The 18,529-nt window shown below is 33.4% G+C and overlaps 1 long non-coding RNA gene across 1 annotated transcript in view; it reads left to right on the forward strand.

The window, feature by feature from the left end:
• LOC145687687 (uncharacterized) overlaps positions 1-18,529 on the forward strand; it is a 33,638-nt gene that overhangs the window by 14,512 nt on the left and 597 nt on the right. The window lies entirely within an intron of this gene.

Below are 18,529 nucleotides of genomic sequence, written 5' to 3' on the forward strand. Positions count from 1 at the left end.
TACGAAATATGGGAATGTTCTTGGGACAATAAGGTAAAGACGGATAAGAAAGTGCAAAAGTTTGTTCAAGAACGTTGTACTAATCTACCTGATTTTCTTATTCCTAAGAACTGTTACAACGGTGGTCGCACGGAGGTCTTTCGTTCCTACGTCAATTGTGCGAGTGATGAGCGAATTTCCTACGCCGATGTAACATCGTTATACCCTTGGGTGATGGCACGTAAACCTATGCCGGTTAAATCACCTAAGATTCACACGGGACCGGACTTTCCAGATGTGGAAAGTATTCACGGTGTAGTCAAATGCACAATCGTCCCTCCAAAGGACCTCTACTTTCCGATCTTACCATACGTTGCGGGAGGTCGATTACTTTTCGGCCTTTGCCGCACATGCATGGAAGAAGAAAACACTAACGAATGTACCCATAGCGATGCTGAGTGTGCTCTCACAGGAACATTTTGTACACCAGAGTTACACCTTGCTCTTAAAAAAGGTTACAAAATAATCGATATACATGAGATATGGGAATTTGAACTTTTAGATCCTGAAGAGGGGAATTCAGGAGGGCTGTTCGGGACCTACGTGAATTCCTTCCTTCAGATGAAGCAGGAAGCCTCTGGTTTTCCTGCTTACTGCACCACTGAAGAAGACAAACAAAAATATATCGAAGAATATTATGCCCATGAAGGCATACGATTAAATTATGACAATATTAGGATGAACCCGGGATTGAGGCAGTGTGCGAAGCTATACCTCAATTCATTGTATGGTAAGTGGGGGCAACGCACAGACATGTCGCAGAGTATAATCGTTAGTGATGAGGTTACCTTTCTTAGGTATTTAACTACGGCAAGGTATGAAATTCAAAGTGTGGTGCCAATTGATGGTGACCATCTCATTCTCACGTACAGAGACATTGAAAATGAAAACGTTCCGTTGGAGTTTTCCAATGTGATACTAGCCGCATTTATTACTTCGTGGGCTAGACTTAGACTTTACGAACTACTGACGACTGTAGGACCTGACAGAGTAATCTACTGTGACACTGACAGTATCATGTACTTACAGAAAAAAGATGAGGAACCCTTGTTACCGCTCGGAAACTATTTGGGTGATCTGACGAATGAAATTCCTGAAGGTTGGGAGTTTACAACCTTTATTGGTCTTGGCTGTAAAAATTATGCTATGCGGCTAACAAATGCCCAAGGGGATGTTCGGCATATATACAAAATTAGGGGGATAACACTAAATGATAGGACCTCTCAGAAAATTAACTTTGAGAGTTTCTATAAATTAGTGTCTGGACAATTAGAGTCCACAGTAATAGAAAACCCAAATAGCATCGTTCGTAGACCGGGGTTCCGTATCTTTAGCTGTAGAGAGACACAGACACACCGTGAGGTCAACAAAAAACGAAAACGGATTGACGAACCTGACATGACCGACGATGAACCAATACGAAAACGTGCAAGTGTACCTTACGGTTATAGGCCCACGAATGAGTGAATGTGACTTGTATGAATGTCTCTTTCGTGTAATGAAACCCCGAACCATCATCGATTGTAAAAAATATTTATTTTTTAATTTATTCCTAATTTATTTAATTTATTCCTAATTTATTTAATTTATTCTTAATTTATTTTATTCTTTTTATATTTTCGTTTGCTGTGCAAACAATGTATAAACTAGTCACTTCAGCTTTAATTTTATATCCCAGTGATTTTTTTATCCATTTCATTACTATGTATACTCCGAACAATCAATGATTGTGAAAATATTAAAATTCCCTTGGAAACTTGATATTCAATGTGTGAGTGTGAGTGTGTATATAAAGCAGAGTCTCTATTGTATGCATTCATTTGATTACAAGATGTTAAAGTTTCAACATCCCTCTACTATTTTAATCGCTGGTCCTTCAAGGGCTGGTAAAACTTGTTTTGTAAATCGTTTACTTAATGAACATGATCAAATGTTTAGTATAAAGTTTTAATGATATTGTTTGGTGTTATGGTGCAGTAATACCAAAATTAGATGCAAATGCAAAAATACGTTTTGTAGAGGGAATACCTGACATGAATAATTTTGAAATCAAAGAAAATTCATTATTAATACTTGATGATTTAATGTCAGAAACTAATGGTGATGTTGCTAATTTATTTACAAAGTATGCACATCACAAAAAGTTAACTGTAATATTTATTATTCAAAATTTATTTCCAAAAGGAAAACATGCACGTGATATTAGTTTAAATGCACATTATATTATAGTATTTAAAAATCCACGTGATAAATTACAAATACAATATCTAGCAAGGCAAATTATGCCTCGGTATAGTAAAGAAGTCGTGAGTGTGTTCGAAGAAGTAACACGAGAGCCTCACACTTATTTATTATTTGACTTGACACAAAAAACAAACGATGCATTGCGAATACGTACAAATATTTTTCCGAATGAAATCATGTATGTGTACGCTAACGTAAAAGATATGCATACAGAAATTTTTGTTTAGTCTGCATCAAGATGTTGAAGGTGAAACAACACTACAGCACGCTCCGTGCGCTGTGCAAATGCAAGAATACCAAACGAAAACACATTTTACAAAATGCTTCAGGGGATTTAATAAGAACAATATCTCAAGTAGCTAAGAACACAATAAAAGGAAACATCCCTTTAAATTCTCGTCAGAAGCAACGTTTACGTAGACATAAAAAGATCTTACGTGCTTTATCTCAGCAACGTACTGCATTGAATAAAAAGAAAAAGTTGTTACTACAGAAAGGTGGTGCTCTTTTACCGTTAATCTTGGGACCACTTCTTGCAGCAGTGGGAAGCAGTATTTTTAGTCGTTAAGTATGTCAGAATTACGTAAAATGATTTTAGTTCCTGAAAATGCTGTACATGAAATTCAATCGAATCTTAAATCCATAGATTCACATCAGTCACGTTTAGATGAAGAAATGAATAACATCTTAAAACGTCGTGATCTTAGTGTACAACAAAAGTGGAAATTATATCAACAAGCTTTGCATCGTTATTTACAGTATACATCTTCTTCACATAAACCTATTACTTTACCTATCATTCAAGAAGAAGAAGAAGAAAAATCATCATCATCAACTTCCAAACAAGATAGCAATACTTCTATTTTACCATTTGTATCAGACATTTTACAATCAGTACCGAAAACACTTCGTAGGAAAACAGATCTATTATTAAAACAGTTGACAAGTTGTAATAAAATTCAGTGGGATAAGTCTGGTACAGTACGTATTCATGAAAAAACAATACCAGGTTCAAATATTATAGATTTAGTAAATGATGTTGTTCGTACAAGAAAATATTCAAGAAATCCTATAGGTATTCATGAATTTAAAAATTTATTAGAAGATCTTAATGTTCCTAAAGAATTTATTGGTACACCTATTAGCACGCCAGCATCAAAAGTGAAAAGTAGTAGTAGTAGTAGTAGACAACGTATTCGTAAAGTAAGAAAATCTCCTAGTCCTGCAGTGGTAGCTAATTTATTTAAACATTGGAAAGAATATCGTATGTAAAATGACAAAATTATCAAAAATATATTATGATTATTCAAATCCTGATTCTTTATCAAGTATACAAACATTACAACGCAAAACAAAGTTATCTAAAAAGAAAATTAAAAAAAATTGTTAGCTTCTCAAGATGCTTATACATTACATGCACCAGCTCGTAAAGTTTTTGAACGTAAAAAGTATTATGTTAGTGCACCAAATGAAACATTACAAATGGATTTAGCAGATATGCAAAATATTGCAAAGTATAATAATAATTATAAATATATATTATGTTGTATTGACATTTTTTCACGTTATGCATATTGTGTTCCGTTAAAAACAAAGAAAGGTCCTGAAATGGTAAAAGCAATAACAAAAATTTTTAAAAATTTCAAGTTACCTGTGTTTAACGTACAAACAGATTTAGGTGGTGAATTTTATAATCGGCATGTAAAACAATTGTTTAAAGAATATGAAATTAATCATTATAGTGTTCATTCCGAAATTAAGTGTGCGTTAGCAGAACGCTTTATACGTACATTAAAAGAAAGATTGTATCGTTATTTTACTGCAAAGAATACTTATCGTTATATTAATGTATTAGATCAAATTGTAAAAAATTATAATCATTCATACCATTCAAGTATTAAAATGGCACCTGCACAAGTAAATGATTTCAATGTGAATCAAGTGTGGGAAACATTATACGGAAATAAAAAGAATAAGAAAAATATAACTTGTAAATTTAGTTCGTGTTAGTAAGTATAAACATAAATTAGAAAAAGGATATTTACCTAAATGGTCACAAGAAATATTTATTGTTGACAAATGTATAAAGTCAGATCCTGTCACTTACAAATTAAAAGATTGGAACGGTGAAGAAATTAAAGGAATATTTTATGCAGAAGAATTACAAAAAGTAATTATAAATTCAAAGAAAACATATCTTATTGAAAAAGTATTGAAACGTAAAAATGGGTGGATGTATGTAAAATGGTTAGGATATCCATCAAGTATGAATTCGTGGATTAGATCAGATTCTATTCAGTCTGCAAAATGAATTCGAACTTTACACACGACTTTTACGTTACTCTTCCTTCAAATGCAAGTAGCAATCTTTTTGATAATAATACAACATCATCTTTTCGAGTTAAATTGGCACAACCTATTGATTTACGTGATGGGGAATGGGGTGTTGCATTAACACAAATTAATATTCCGTGGAGTTTTTACAATGTTGGTGAAAATGAAGAAATTATAATTACTAGTGTTATCGATGGTAAAGTTGAACGCCACCATGTTCCAATTACACCTGGATATTATTCATCAATTGAATCTATTCTACAATTAATTCCTGAAAATGCTCGTATGTTACACTATTTAAAAAATAAAAATCAAATTGTTATTAAACATTCTTTGAAATTAGAAGATCAATGTATGATTGGTGTTACACCAGGATTACAACACATTTTCGGATTTATTAATGAAAATACGTATGATGTTAAAAAAGTTGTATACACAAAAGTTAGAAATGTTGATTTAATATTAGCACGTGGAAAATTTCCATGTGATTTAGATTATAATATTCCCAATACAATTAATGTTTGCATTGATATTGTAAAACAACAACAAAATATAGGACCATTAGTTCGAAAACTTAGTGTATATAATGTACAACACGGTCATGTAAAATCTTTTGTGTTTCACTCACCACATTATGTTAAAGTTGAAAAGAAATATTTTGATACGATAGAAGTAAACTTAAAAGATGAACACGGGTTAAAATTACCATTTCGTTTTGGGACTTCAAACCTAACGCTTCACTTTAAACGAAAATGATTTCTGAAAGTATTGATGATAGTTTTTACATTACATTAGTTTCAAATGCTAGTGCAGATGTATATCCTACAAATAGTCCAACACATTTTATTAATCAATTAAAAAATAATATTCGTTTATCAGAATCCGATTGGTATGTAGGATTAAGTGAAGTACATATTCCATTAACATGTTATAATGTTACTGAAGGTGAAAATGTTATATGGTACAAATTTAAAAATGCAGAACCTATGAAAAGTAAAATTCTTGTTGGATATTATCCATCCATTCATCATTTACTAGAGGAATTAAACGCAATATCAAGTTTTATAAAATTTAGTTTTTCAAATGTTGTGCATGTTGAATGTGATGAACGTGTAGAATCAGTGACATTGTCGCCTACATTAGCTTTACAATTAGGTTTTTCTGAAAAATCAGATCTTGTTAAAGAATCTCGTGGATTCAAACAACCATATGTTGATATCGGATATCCACATCAAATTTTTATATATACAGATATTATACAATATCAATTTTTAGGTGATACAAAAGCACCATTATTACGTATAGCAACAATCTCTGATATTAAATACGGAAAAGTTCAAACAATTACCTTTGAAGATATTCATTATATGCCACTTGCAAAATTTTGTTTTAACACAATTGAAATACTATTAAAAGATCATGCAGGGCGAAATTTGCCATTTCGTTCTGGGACACTGACCGTAACACTACATTTTAAACGCTCTCCTGCATCTGCTAAATAATAATTATAGGAAAAAGATGAGAGCAAGACGTGTTACTTATCACCGTGGGCGCGGAATACCATATTTTTCAGGACCTGTATATCAAAGGGGACATGGTATAGGTAGTTTCTTTAAAGGATTATTTCGTTTTGCTTTACCATTTCTTAAACAAGGTGCAAAAACTGTAGGACGTCAAGCATTACAAACCGGTATGCAAGTTGCGGGTGATGTATTAGAAAATCGACCATTTAAAGAATCTGTTCGTGCGCGTGTAAAAGAAGCTGGTAATAGTTTAAAGACAAAAGCAATTAATAAAGTTGGGCAGTTGCTAACTGGTAACGGCAAGAGACGGTCACGCAAGAGGAAAGCTCCTGCAATTGTAAAGTTTGGACCACCAACAAAACGTAAACATATACACGACATCTTTTCATAATGGCGCTCCTAAATTCAAGTAGTTTTGAATGTTGTACCAATGAATTTGATTTCTTTTCTATACCAATGACACAAACAGCTATTGAAGCAACTACAAATGCTGAATATCGTCCTATTTCCACATTAACCTCAGAAGGACCTATTGAATTTGTTATTCCAGGAGAAACAGGGGAATTTATTCATCCTGCATATCTATATCTTTATGTACGTTGTAAAATTACTAAAGCTGATGGTACAACTTTAGCTAATGATGATACTGTTGCACCAGTAAATAATTTCTTACATTCTTTATTTAGTCAAATTGATATTTCGTTAAATGATAAATTAATTAGTTCCTCATCAGGATCTTATCCTTATCGTGCATACATTGAAACATTATTAAATTATTCTTATGATGCTTCTCAAACACATTTAGCATGTGGGTTGTGGCATAAAGATACTGCAAAAAATTTTAATAAATTAGATAATACAAATGCTGGTTTTCAAAAACGTGCTAATAAGGTGAAAAATAGTAAATCTTTTGAAATGTATGGACGTCTTCATACTGATATTGTAAGTTTAGATCGTATGCTTCCTAACAAAGTAAGTTTACGTGTAAAACTACATCGTAGTAAAGATAATTTTTGCTTAATGTCTCCTGAAAATACAAGTTATAAAGTTGCACTTGAGGAAGTTATTCTTCATGTACGACGTATTGATGTAGCTGCAGATTTAGCTATGCAATTAAATACACGAATGGGTTCGGAAACAGCCAAGTTACCTCTGACGAGAGTGGAGACAAGATCTTATACTATACCTGCACAAGTAAACTCTTACAACATTGATAATCTTTTCCTGGGTAATGTTCCTAAAGGCCTGGTTATTGGTTTCATCTCCAACACAGCCTTCAATGGGAAATCACATCTTAATCCCTTTGAATTTCAAAACTTTAACGTTAACAAACTGCAATTACAAGTCGGCTCAAAATCATTTCCTCCCAACCCCCTCACTCCTGATTTTAATAACAATTTATATCTTCTAAGTTACTATACTTTGATTTCAGGTACTGGTATATATTATCAAAATTATTCACATACTGTTACTCTTGATGAGTATCCAAACGGATATGCTCTGTATGCTTTTATTCTATCTCCAACAGGAACTTTAGACGACAACACGTGGGATGTGGTACGCGATTCCCCTGTAAATTTAAAAGTATCATTTTCAGAAACTTTAACTGAACCTGTTACATGCATTGTGTACGCACAATTCGATTCTTTAGCACAAGTAGACAAAGATAGAAATATTTATACTGATAACACCTTCTAATTTATTCAGTTGAGTCGGATGAGGGTTGTTGTACACTTCTCGGCGTATCATGATAACGAAGATGACTTTATTGTAAAAGAATTAGCCATTGTAAATCCTGACGTTCCCTTTTTCCAAAATTGGATTTTTAAACCACCATTTCCTTTAAATAAGTTAGCTGAGCCGATCGTAAGTACAAACAAATATCTAGGTGAGAATGTGTATGGCATTACCTGGCACGAAGGCGATGTAGAATATTCCCATCTTAAAGAAATACTTCAATCATATTGTTCAAATACTACAACAATATACACCTACGGAATAAATAGAAAGTGTTTTCTTCAAGAAATTCTTCAAAGAGAAGTTACAAATTTAGAAGAAATAAACTGTCCAAAGTATACTGCATTAAGTTTTCACGTTCATCGGTGTGCACATAATAAGCATCGTTTCGGACAATATAGGTGCAGTGTTCATGAAGCATTACTGTATAGTGAATATGTAAAAGTGTATGACTATGTCTTACATGTGAATAACAGTGATAGTTACATACCTTCTACAATTAAAAATAATAATCTTCATCATGTATAGTGACGAATTGTTAAAAGTGTTACTAAGTGATAAAGTGACTGGTGCAAGTGTTACTGGAATTTACCCTATTGACAGACTTCCTGTAACGGTAGAACCTCCTGCTGCACTTGTGATTAATCTTGATACATCTGATTCTGCTGGTTCCCACTGGGTCGCAGTGTACATCAATAAGAAAAAACATGGGTACTACTTTGACAGTCTTGCTATGGACATTCCCAAAGAAATAAAAAACTTTTTGTCGAAAAATACTAAAATGTACTTTACGAATAATCATCAATATCAGCATGATAATTCTGTGTTGTGCGGGTATTTTGTGTTGTTCTTTTTGCATCATATTATCCGCACTCAATCATTTCAAAAGTGTTTAAAAATGTTTAACAAGAAAAATTTGAAAAAGAATGATGATATCGTTTATAAACATGTGAACAAATTTTTTAAAAAAAGAAAACAGAAATAATTTTTTTTTATTTCTTTATTTTTTTCTTATTATATGTCTACAATTTTTTTATTTTTTTATCATATATACAATTTTTTTTTAAATTTTCAATAAATTTTTTTTAAAAACTTACATCCCTGCATTTTATTTACAATTCCTAAGAAAAATCATTACAATCTTGATAATGCATTAGTTAATGCTGTTGATCTTTCATATTTCCACCAATAATTCAACTGTTGTGCATTACGATATGCACATCCTGATTTCTTTACAATATTTGTATGAAAATTACAATAATCATTAAATGTGTTTCCACATAATTCACTTAATGGTGGACAATGTTTTGTTTCTAAATCAATGACATTATCTAATGCAAATATTCTTTTAATCCAAAGAGATTTCTCTAAACCTTTACAATAAAAGGATGAATTCTTTGAACATAATTGATATACAAGGTTTCGTATGCATGATACAGTATATCCAGTTTTGCTATTCCATTTCAAACCGTGTAAATTTAAAGTTAACCATTCAATTTGTTTTTGACATCCTATTGATAATAAATTATAATCTAATGGTGATTTTACCAAGCAATGGAAATTTACTGTATCATCGCAGGCAGTTAAACAAAACTCACGAATGATAAATTCATTATCAGACATTTTAAAACCTTGAATATCGATAATATATTGATTTACACATGGTGAAATTTCATTTGTGTGATAAATGAAAAACGGAATAATCTGTCCAACAAATTCTGTATTTTTTAAAAGATCACAAATTTTACGCATAAACCATATAAATGAGATTTCACTATGTTCTTGTTCAAAAACTTCAAAAAGTTCACTAAGAGTTTTATCAAGAGATAAGTACTTCGTTGCAAATGTTCCAGTATTATGAAGATGAGTACAATCATGAGGAAAATTTAACTTGCATTCCATGCATTCAATTGGATTGGTGTTACGTAAGTATACTTTTATAGTTTTTAATACACAGTTCACATTAATGTTTTCATCACTGCATAACACACATGAAACACTAACTCTATTCGAATACATTTTCTCAATCTGAAATATTCGCTTTCCGCTTGTCTTTTCTTATGAAAATGTCCAGTAATTCCGGAAGATAGTCTGTATCACTTAATAATTCCACATACGTTTCATAGAATTTTTCTCTTGTTAATATTCCAATAATATGGGTGTTTGCATACAAGTAAAACACATCTTCTTCAACACTAGGACTTGCAATAATACTCCATGCACGGGTTTCCAATGACTCTGGGTGTACATTCATACAATCATGCGCAAAATCGTGAGGGGCTCCTTCTCTACATCCATCGCATATTAATGTATCGTTGAAATCCCATTTTTCAATAGCCTTCTTTATACATTCACGATCCACCTTTTGACTATTACAACAACAATCTAAACCCCAAAATCGTGATGTTCTTGATAATACTGCTGGAGATGACGGTGGCGTTGGTGAAACTGTTGTTAGCACTGGTGAATCTATTGCATCAAAATCATATTCTTCATCTGACGATGATTCGTATATTTCTGTTTCAGCATCGGATATTGCTTCAGTGTTAACCTCGTAGCGTTCTTCTTTCTCAAAGAGATGCATGGTGTCTCTATATATATTTTCCGCTATAGCCCGTATTTAAAGTATTTTCATACCCACAAGGTAATCACGTGTTCATCATTCGCCGCGCAAAACTTCTTTTCTATTACCAATTAGCATAGGGGCATGATTCAACATGTTTACCTACCACAACCTCAATCTTCTTTGTATTCTTCGCCGACAATGTCTTGTGTTCACCTACCCTGGCGCCAAACTTGTTTTTATTACTATGTCGGCACTCTGTGATGTATACTAAACGTGTCGTCGGTTTTCCTTTGTATTTGTCTTCATGTTTTAACACGCACCTGTTACCCAACAACGCCATCTTTCCCTCTTGCACAACGAGTTTCCAAAAAGCGCGCGAAAAGTTCAGTTCATGTCTTAAGTTCACCAGCGAAAGACGTACAAGAACCACGCTCTGTATATGTACCAGCAATGCCTATCGTACCGAAGTATACATACATATTCTATACACAAAATTTCTAGTATGCTCACACAGTGTTCGAGAAAATAAAGATACGATCCGTCAAATTAAGAAGTCCCGCATGAATAAAGTTTATTCCCTCCAATTTATTAGGAAAATACAAATAAGAAAGAGCTTCTAATGAAGCGAAAGAATAAAGAATTAATATGATCACAATCAAATTTAACAACGAGTATGCTTTAGCATACGATTCATCAAAATACAAGTTGCTATGCAAATGGTCAAATTAATTAATATAATCACAATCAAATTTAACAACAAGCGTTTCTAGTATGCTCACATATTGTTCCGACTAATTTATTAGGAAAATGCAAATAAGAATGAGCTTCTAATGAAGCGATCCAATAAATAAGGAGCTTGTAGGGCAAGCAATCCAATAGAAATTGTTCCAATTAATTTATTAAAAGAATTAATTAATATAATCACAATCAGAGATTGTTCTATGGAGTATGCTTTAGCATACGATCCAATAAATAAGGAGTTTGCACAGCAAACGATCCAATAAATAAGCAGAGTATGCTTTAGCATACAATCCAATAAATAAGGAGCTTGCTTAGCAAGCGAACCAGTACAATTGTTCCGACTAATTTATTAAGAAAATACAAATAAAAGAATAATTAATTTGATCATAGCATAGCTGTTAGAAACAACCCTATCAAATCATGTCCTTCAACCTCTTTTCTAGAAACTACTCCATCCCTCCTAACACTCAACCTTTTCCAGGAACCCGTCTAACCACCTAACAAACAGGGTAATAAAACAACCTCCCCCTAAAACCTCCCCAAGGCCGACACGGCCATATTGACATCGAAAGTCGTTAGGTAATAAAGCAATTAAGGGGGCAATAAAATCTATTGTCTGCGACTTATAGCTTCAAGTCTACTAAAATCAACTAATCAACTCATTTAGCATATAAGGAATAATAGTGAGAAGTAAAACTAAAATCTTTAATTTATCGAACTTCTACTATATGTTCGACTGAGAAAGTTTGATTCTTATGCCTCACAAAATCGCAATCTTCCTCAAAAGGTAGATGTTAACCCATAATTCTATCCTTACATGTGTGAATCACTCTCTGTCCCCACATCTCTCTCCCTCTGTCTCAGTGTTGTTTGCCATGAACTCACATGACCTGGGACTAGATATCTTGGTACCTGTTGTAAGCGTTCAACCAGAAACCAATCACGACTTTCTATACTGCCGTGTCGTGACAAAACGCTGTAACTTTGGCGAAGAAGTTTTGCGAAAATGAGCCTTAAAGTTTTCATCCGAAAATGTGATCTATATCGTGTAGAAATAGTGTATCTTGACTTTGGAAACACGTGGTTACATGTAATGTTACGTAAATGCATGTTGTGTGATTAAATTTGGTGAAAATTGATTGGTTGACCATTATTGCCTAGTTACACTGGTTCTACAAGATACAGATCACATTTTCGGATGAAACCTTTAAGGCTCATTTTCGCAAAACTTCTTCGCCAAGGTTACAGCGTTTTGTCACGACACGGCAGTATAGGTGTATTGTTACTACGCTGCAGATATTTAGACACTCCAAACAACAGACATTGACAAACAAAATAATAAAACCAGATTTTTTTTAAAAAAAATGGCATATAAAATAGCCAGAATAGACGTAACACATACCGAAAGTACTTAAAAACTATATGAACATTTGCATGTAGTTACTGAGAAAGAAAGGAAAATAATCATTGAAGAACACTCATTTCCTTCTGTATCTTGTAAGTAAATTAGTGTAACGTAATTTATCTCTAAACGGAAAGGTATACTTGCGTCATAGCAGCAACGAGTCGACTATGGCTGTAAATAAAATTATAAAAGGTAGCGCATTTTTGTGGAAAATTAATTCATCTTCACGGTGCAATATTTATATCGGATTCTTGAAATTCCAATATTTTGCACTCTACTAAGCGTCTACTGTCAGTTGCCTATTGACGTTAGACAGAACCCGCTACGACTGATATAGCCTACCTAACACTTCCAACGCCAACGCCATATCATGCTGAAAATACTAACCACATTTTAGACTTTATTATATTTTGTTTTGATTTTCACTAATGTAATGAATTATTCTCAAGAAAGGCTGTTGAAAAATATTTTTTTAAAGCATCTCAATAATTTGATAATTATTTATTACGCATTTCTTCATATATGTTTCGTAGGGAGACCCATTTTATACGGAGTTTATTCTACCTTTAGTTTAAGTATCTAACTAAACTACTGGGTAACAGAGAAATGAAAAACTTAGAAGAAAAATAACTCCCTTCAAAAGCACACTAAAAAGGAAAATAAGAACGAAAACAACCGACTTCAAAAGCGCACTAAGGAAAAAATAAAACCTCCTATTCTATTTTTTTTAATTTTAAACTGACTTTTGAAAAAGGCTCTAAAATGCAAAATAATAATAATAATAATAAAACACTGAAAAGATCATCATAATAACGATGTGCTTGAAAGCAGAAAATAATTTATTAGTGTTATCTATATATTTTTAAGTTGTACCAAGCCTAACATATTAATGACCCTTAAAATTATACTCCAAATATTTTAATATTAGGCAATAATTTGTTCAGCTTGGCACAATTTCAGAAAAAAAAAATTATAGACAATAGTAATAAATTATTTTCTGCTTTCAAGTGTTTTGTTACTATTTTCCTCTGCGTTTTAGTACTTTTATGAAGTGGGCTCTTACTTTTTAAAGTTTTATTTGTAGAATACAAAATGTTAGTATCTCCGACGTAAACACTTAAAATTTTATATATGAACTTTCCATTTAAAGTAACTAGAACCGTGTTTCTCCGTTTTCAGATATTTGCCCTAGAAGGGAACAAAAGGGACGCAAATATAGACCACCTATTTCTCCCTTTCCCCCTCAAATTTTCGAAAAAATTTTTTTTCCTTAGTGGTACCGTACATCACAAATCCTATACACGGTCAACATTTCAAGTTTCCAGTTGATGTGGTTTGTCCTGGGTGTTGATCAAACAGAACTTTTTTTTTTTGTGTATCTACACTAGCTGAAATAATCGCTCTTTGCACGGGAGAAATATATTTATAATGTGTTTGCACTCCTTCATTTCTTTAGGTTGCGAAAGGAGGATGAATTTGAACTTACACGGCATCGGCATCGGCAATGTTGAACACTAATGTCGAAAGTTTTCTATTTTTTTATTTATTTATTTGTCACACTCTTCCCATTCCAGTCATTACCAATGGGGTTGAAAAGAGATTGCAACGACATCGGTAATATTACTTATAATCTCAGTATTATCGGTAATATTACCTATAATCTCAGTATTATCGGTAATATTACTGATGGATTGGACACTAATATTGATTAGTTTCGAATAATTTTACATGTCACCCCTCAGATCTTTTCTTTTCCTAGCTAAAAAGGTATTGCAACGTAAGCTAGGTCAGAGTCCACTCATAACAAAAATCATCAAAATCATATATAAGTATATATATTCTTCATCTTAAATATTTCTTCAAATCAATATTTCCATTTTTCGTTTTCGTGTATACAGGTATAACTATGTTTGTCCGCGTACCTCTCCTAGACTGCTGCGCTGATTTTGATGCTTTTTGGCACATGAATGGACAACGACCTAGTTTATTTTCAAACATATCACTTTGATGAAATGCTTATATCAAACAGGGATATACAAGTGTGTCAAACTTCATGCAAGAAATAGAGCATCTCACGATCGTCTCAAATTAAAAGATGAGACTTAGTATATCAATTCTTCATTTAAAATATTATATATACAGATAGATGTAAGGGTGATTGTCCGCAAATTCGTCCTAGACGATAGCACCGATTTTGATTATTTTCGGTAGATTGAAAGACCATGGCCTGGCTAATTTAGGTTTTTTCATGTTACTTTGATGAAAATGTGAATTTTTAAGGGGAAAAAATTCAGGTCAAATTTATGAGTTAAATTAAACATCTCAAAATCCTTTCAACCTAGGAAGATGAAACATAATATCTAAATTCTTCCTTTAAAATAAGGACATCTGTGTCACATCGATTTTGAAAATTCTAGTTTTCAGGGGGCAAGGTGGTAATCTATCTGTATACAAGTATATAAAACTAAATGAATATGTATATATTCTAGCATAACTCTTGAACACCTAGATTAATTTAAATCACGCTTGGTATACATTAATTATTATCTTGAAAAAATTGCAGAGAGAGAGTAAGACACTCCAAAGGGGTTGCAAAGTGACGACATGGAAACCTAATCGAAAGTAACTTATATTAGTGCCAAATCTATAGCTTTGTGGATCGAGATGTCATTTAAGTCTGAGTTCAGCCTCAATTATATTTGCTATATATATTAATTATAATCTAAAAAAATATTGTATGAGTGAAACACCACTAGGATTCCTACGAGTGTGAAGGTGTTGCGTGTAAAAGTAATCCAAAACAATTTATATTATGATCAAATCCATATTCTTTCGGAGTTGACACGCTTGGTGAGATTCCGGATGACATTTAAGCTCAAGTTTAGGCAAGCAACGGTATTTCAGCTGGTCCAGGAAAATTCGTTATTTATTTACTTATTTATTTTACTCATATTGATAGGGGTAACGCTGAAAGCATTGTTAAATTATTTAATTATTTCATTCATATTCATAAGGGAAAATAGGGGGCCGCGGTGGCTCAGTGGTAGAGCGTTCACCTCTGGCGCTTGGGGTCCCGGGTTCGATCCCAGCCCTCGCCAAGTGAACTTTGTGGTGGAAAAACACCGTGTGCGTGGGTTTTCTCGGGTTCTCCCGTTTCCTCCCAGTTTCTTCATTCATTACTCATCATCACCGTCTCCTTTAGCCTAACCGGCATAAGCGTGGGACGTAAAACTCAAAGATTTCATTTCATTTCATAAGGGAAAAAGGTTAAAATAAAACATTTACGGGCTAAGAATATCTCGATCTCCGTTGGGCGAGTGTTAAGCCATCACAATGGTAAAGTTTAACATTATAAAGTAACATTACTATTTTTTTTTATGTTGTTGTTGTTGTCGTTGTGTAGAGATGCTTTGTGATTTAGCATGTTTGTTGTTTGATGGTTAGCAAATCCCTAGCACGTGATCAAACTGCCTTGCAGATATCCAATGATCTTGTTACTGAAGCAACGGTAACCAGCTCAAAGAGAAAAAATGCTGGAAGTGGTGGTGGTCATGATGCTTAATGGATGGGTGTACTAACATTAAATCTTATAAGGCCCATTAGCGTAATCATAATCTATATATATAAAAGAGAACGTACAAAATCCTTTGTCCGCTCATCACGCTAATACGGCTGAACCAATTTCTTTCATTTTTGGGGGGTTATTAGGATTTGGACCCTAGATGGTTTTTATCATATCACTTTAATTTTTAATTACCAGTGTCTTGAGATAATTGACCATTCAAGTGTCCATAACGTACAAATCCTTTGTTATTAGTTCATCATAGGTAAAAATAAACGTATTTATATGCAACCCGCATGGCCGTGTCACTCGGCGGGTTAACATAAATGACAGGCGATATACAGCGGAAAATAGCTTGAATCTTCTGTTTAAAATTTTTTAATTGATTTGCTTATTTTTACAGACACTTTTACAATATGCCAGCACCGGGATGACCGCAGCGAAGCGGGGCGGGTTAACATAAATGACAGGCGATATAATGTTAAGATTTACTGCAATCTTCTATGGTTTTTATCATATCACTTGAAAGCGAAAAAGTAAAAATTATCTAACAAGTAAACCTTACGTTTGGGTGAATCGAGTTGCTGACTGAGACACATATGAGAAAGTAGTACTAAATGTGGTCAGTATTTCAGTGAAGTTGTAGGTGCGAAGCTCCAGGGGTTTAGGAGATACAGCTACCAGAACATCACATGGAAGTACAGAATAGTCTTCATACAGTTGGAGGTAAAAGCTCTGTAAGACCTCTTGTAACGACAAAAGGTGAATAAGAAATATATGGGTACATATTAGGACTAGGAGGAAGTCATATAGTAAGGGTATACTTGACGGCGGCCATCTTGAAATCCGCCATTTTGAATTAAGGTTAAGTTTTCTAAATAGAAATAGGGTCATGTGATACATGATTTAAGGCTCAAATTTAATCAGAAGAACAATGGTGACGTTAATTTTGATTTACGCGCAATTGGTAAAAAGTTACAGGTAAATTAAATATTGTTGCAGCATATGTATTAGTCCTTTACCCCGCCTTGTAAATTTTGTGTTAATGATAATAATTAAATAAAAAGCAGATGGATAAATATTAGGTCTATTGTAAGAGTTGCCTTGATGGCGGCCATGTTCAAAACCGCCATTTTGAATCAGACAAAAGTTTTAAACAAAACGCATAACAGTGACACCTTATTAATAGCAAATTTTACCAACGGTACAACCATTTTTGCTTTATCATTAACCAGCACAAAATTAAATGGGAATAGAGTAATGCAATAGATGACTTCGGGCTAGAATGCTGGTTATATTTCTAATGATAAAGCAAAAATTGTTTTACCGTTGGATTTATGGTAAAATTTGGTATTAATAAGGTGTCAATGTTATGCATTTTGTTTAAAACTTTTTAAAATGGCGGATTTGAACATGGCCGGCATCAAGGCAACTCTTACAATAGACCTAATATTTATCCATCTGCTTTTTATTTAATTATTATCATTAACACAAAATTTACAAGGCGGGGTAAAGGACTAATACATATGCTGCAACAATATTTAATTTCCCTGTAACTTTTTACCAATTGCGCGTAAATCAAAATTAACGTCACCATTGTTCTTCTGATTAAATTTGAGCCTTAAATCATGTATCACATAACCCTATTCCTATTTAGAAAACTTACCCTTAATTAAAAATGGCGGATTTCAAGATGACCGCCGTTAAGTATACCCTTCCTATATGACTTCCCCCTAGTCCTAATATGTTCTCATATATTTGTTATTCACCTCTTGTCTTTACAAGAGGTCTTACAGGGCTTTTACCTCCAACTGTATGAAGACTATTCTGTACTTCCATGTGATGTTCTGGTAGCTGTATCTCCTAAACCCCTGGAGCTTCGCACCTACAACTTCACTGAAATACTGACCACATTTAGTACTACTTTCTCATATGTGTCTCAGTCAGCAACTCGATTCACCCAAACGTAAGGTTTACTTGTAAGTAACAAAGTTTATTGCGTTCCGGGGTGACCGCAGCGAAGCGGGGTGAACGCTGCTAGTAAACTACAAAAGAGTTAGACAGTGAACCAAATTCGGGAGCTCTTCACGTCCAAATTTATGTTCTTTTCGAGTGTGGTTACCAAATATATAGCGATCGTCATTTCCTACAGAATGGGCTACTTGTCCACCAAATTTGGTTCAGCTCTGGCCAGTAGTTACAGAGAAGTAAAGTACAACATAGAAAATGAGCGGAGCCTGTCCGACCCGGTCACCACATATTGGGATTTTTGTTCTTCAGTACCTATTGACATGATCTAAACCAAATTTAGTGGACAAGTATTCCATTATCTAAGAAATAAAGTAGTGTCCCCACACATATATATATATACCTGGGTT

This window comes from Thermobia domestica, chromosome 6 (assembly GCF_964235325.1).
Source record: "Thermobia domestica chromosome 6, izTheDome1.hap1.1, whole genome shotgun sequence".
In the NCBI taxonomy this organism is placed as follows: domain Eukaryota; kingdom Metazoa; phylum Arthropoda; class Insecta; order Zygentoma; family Lepismatidae; genus Thermobia; species Thermobia domestica.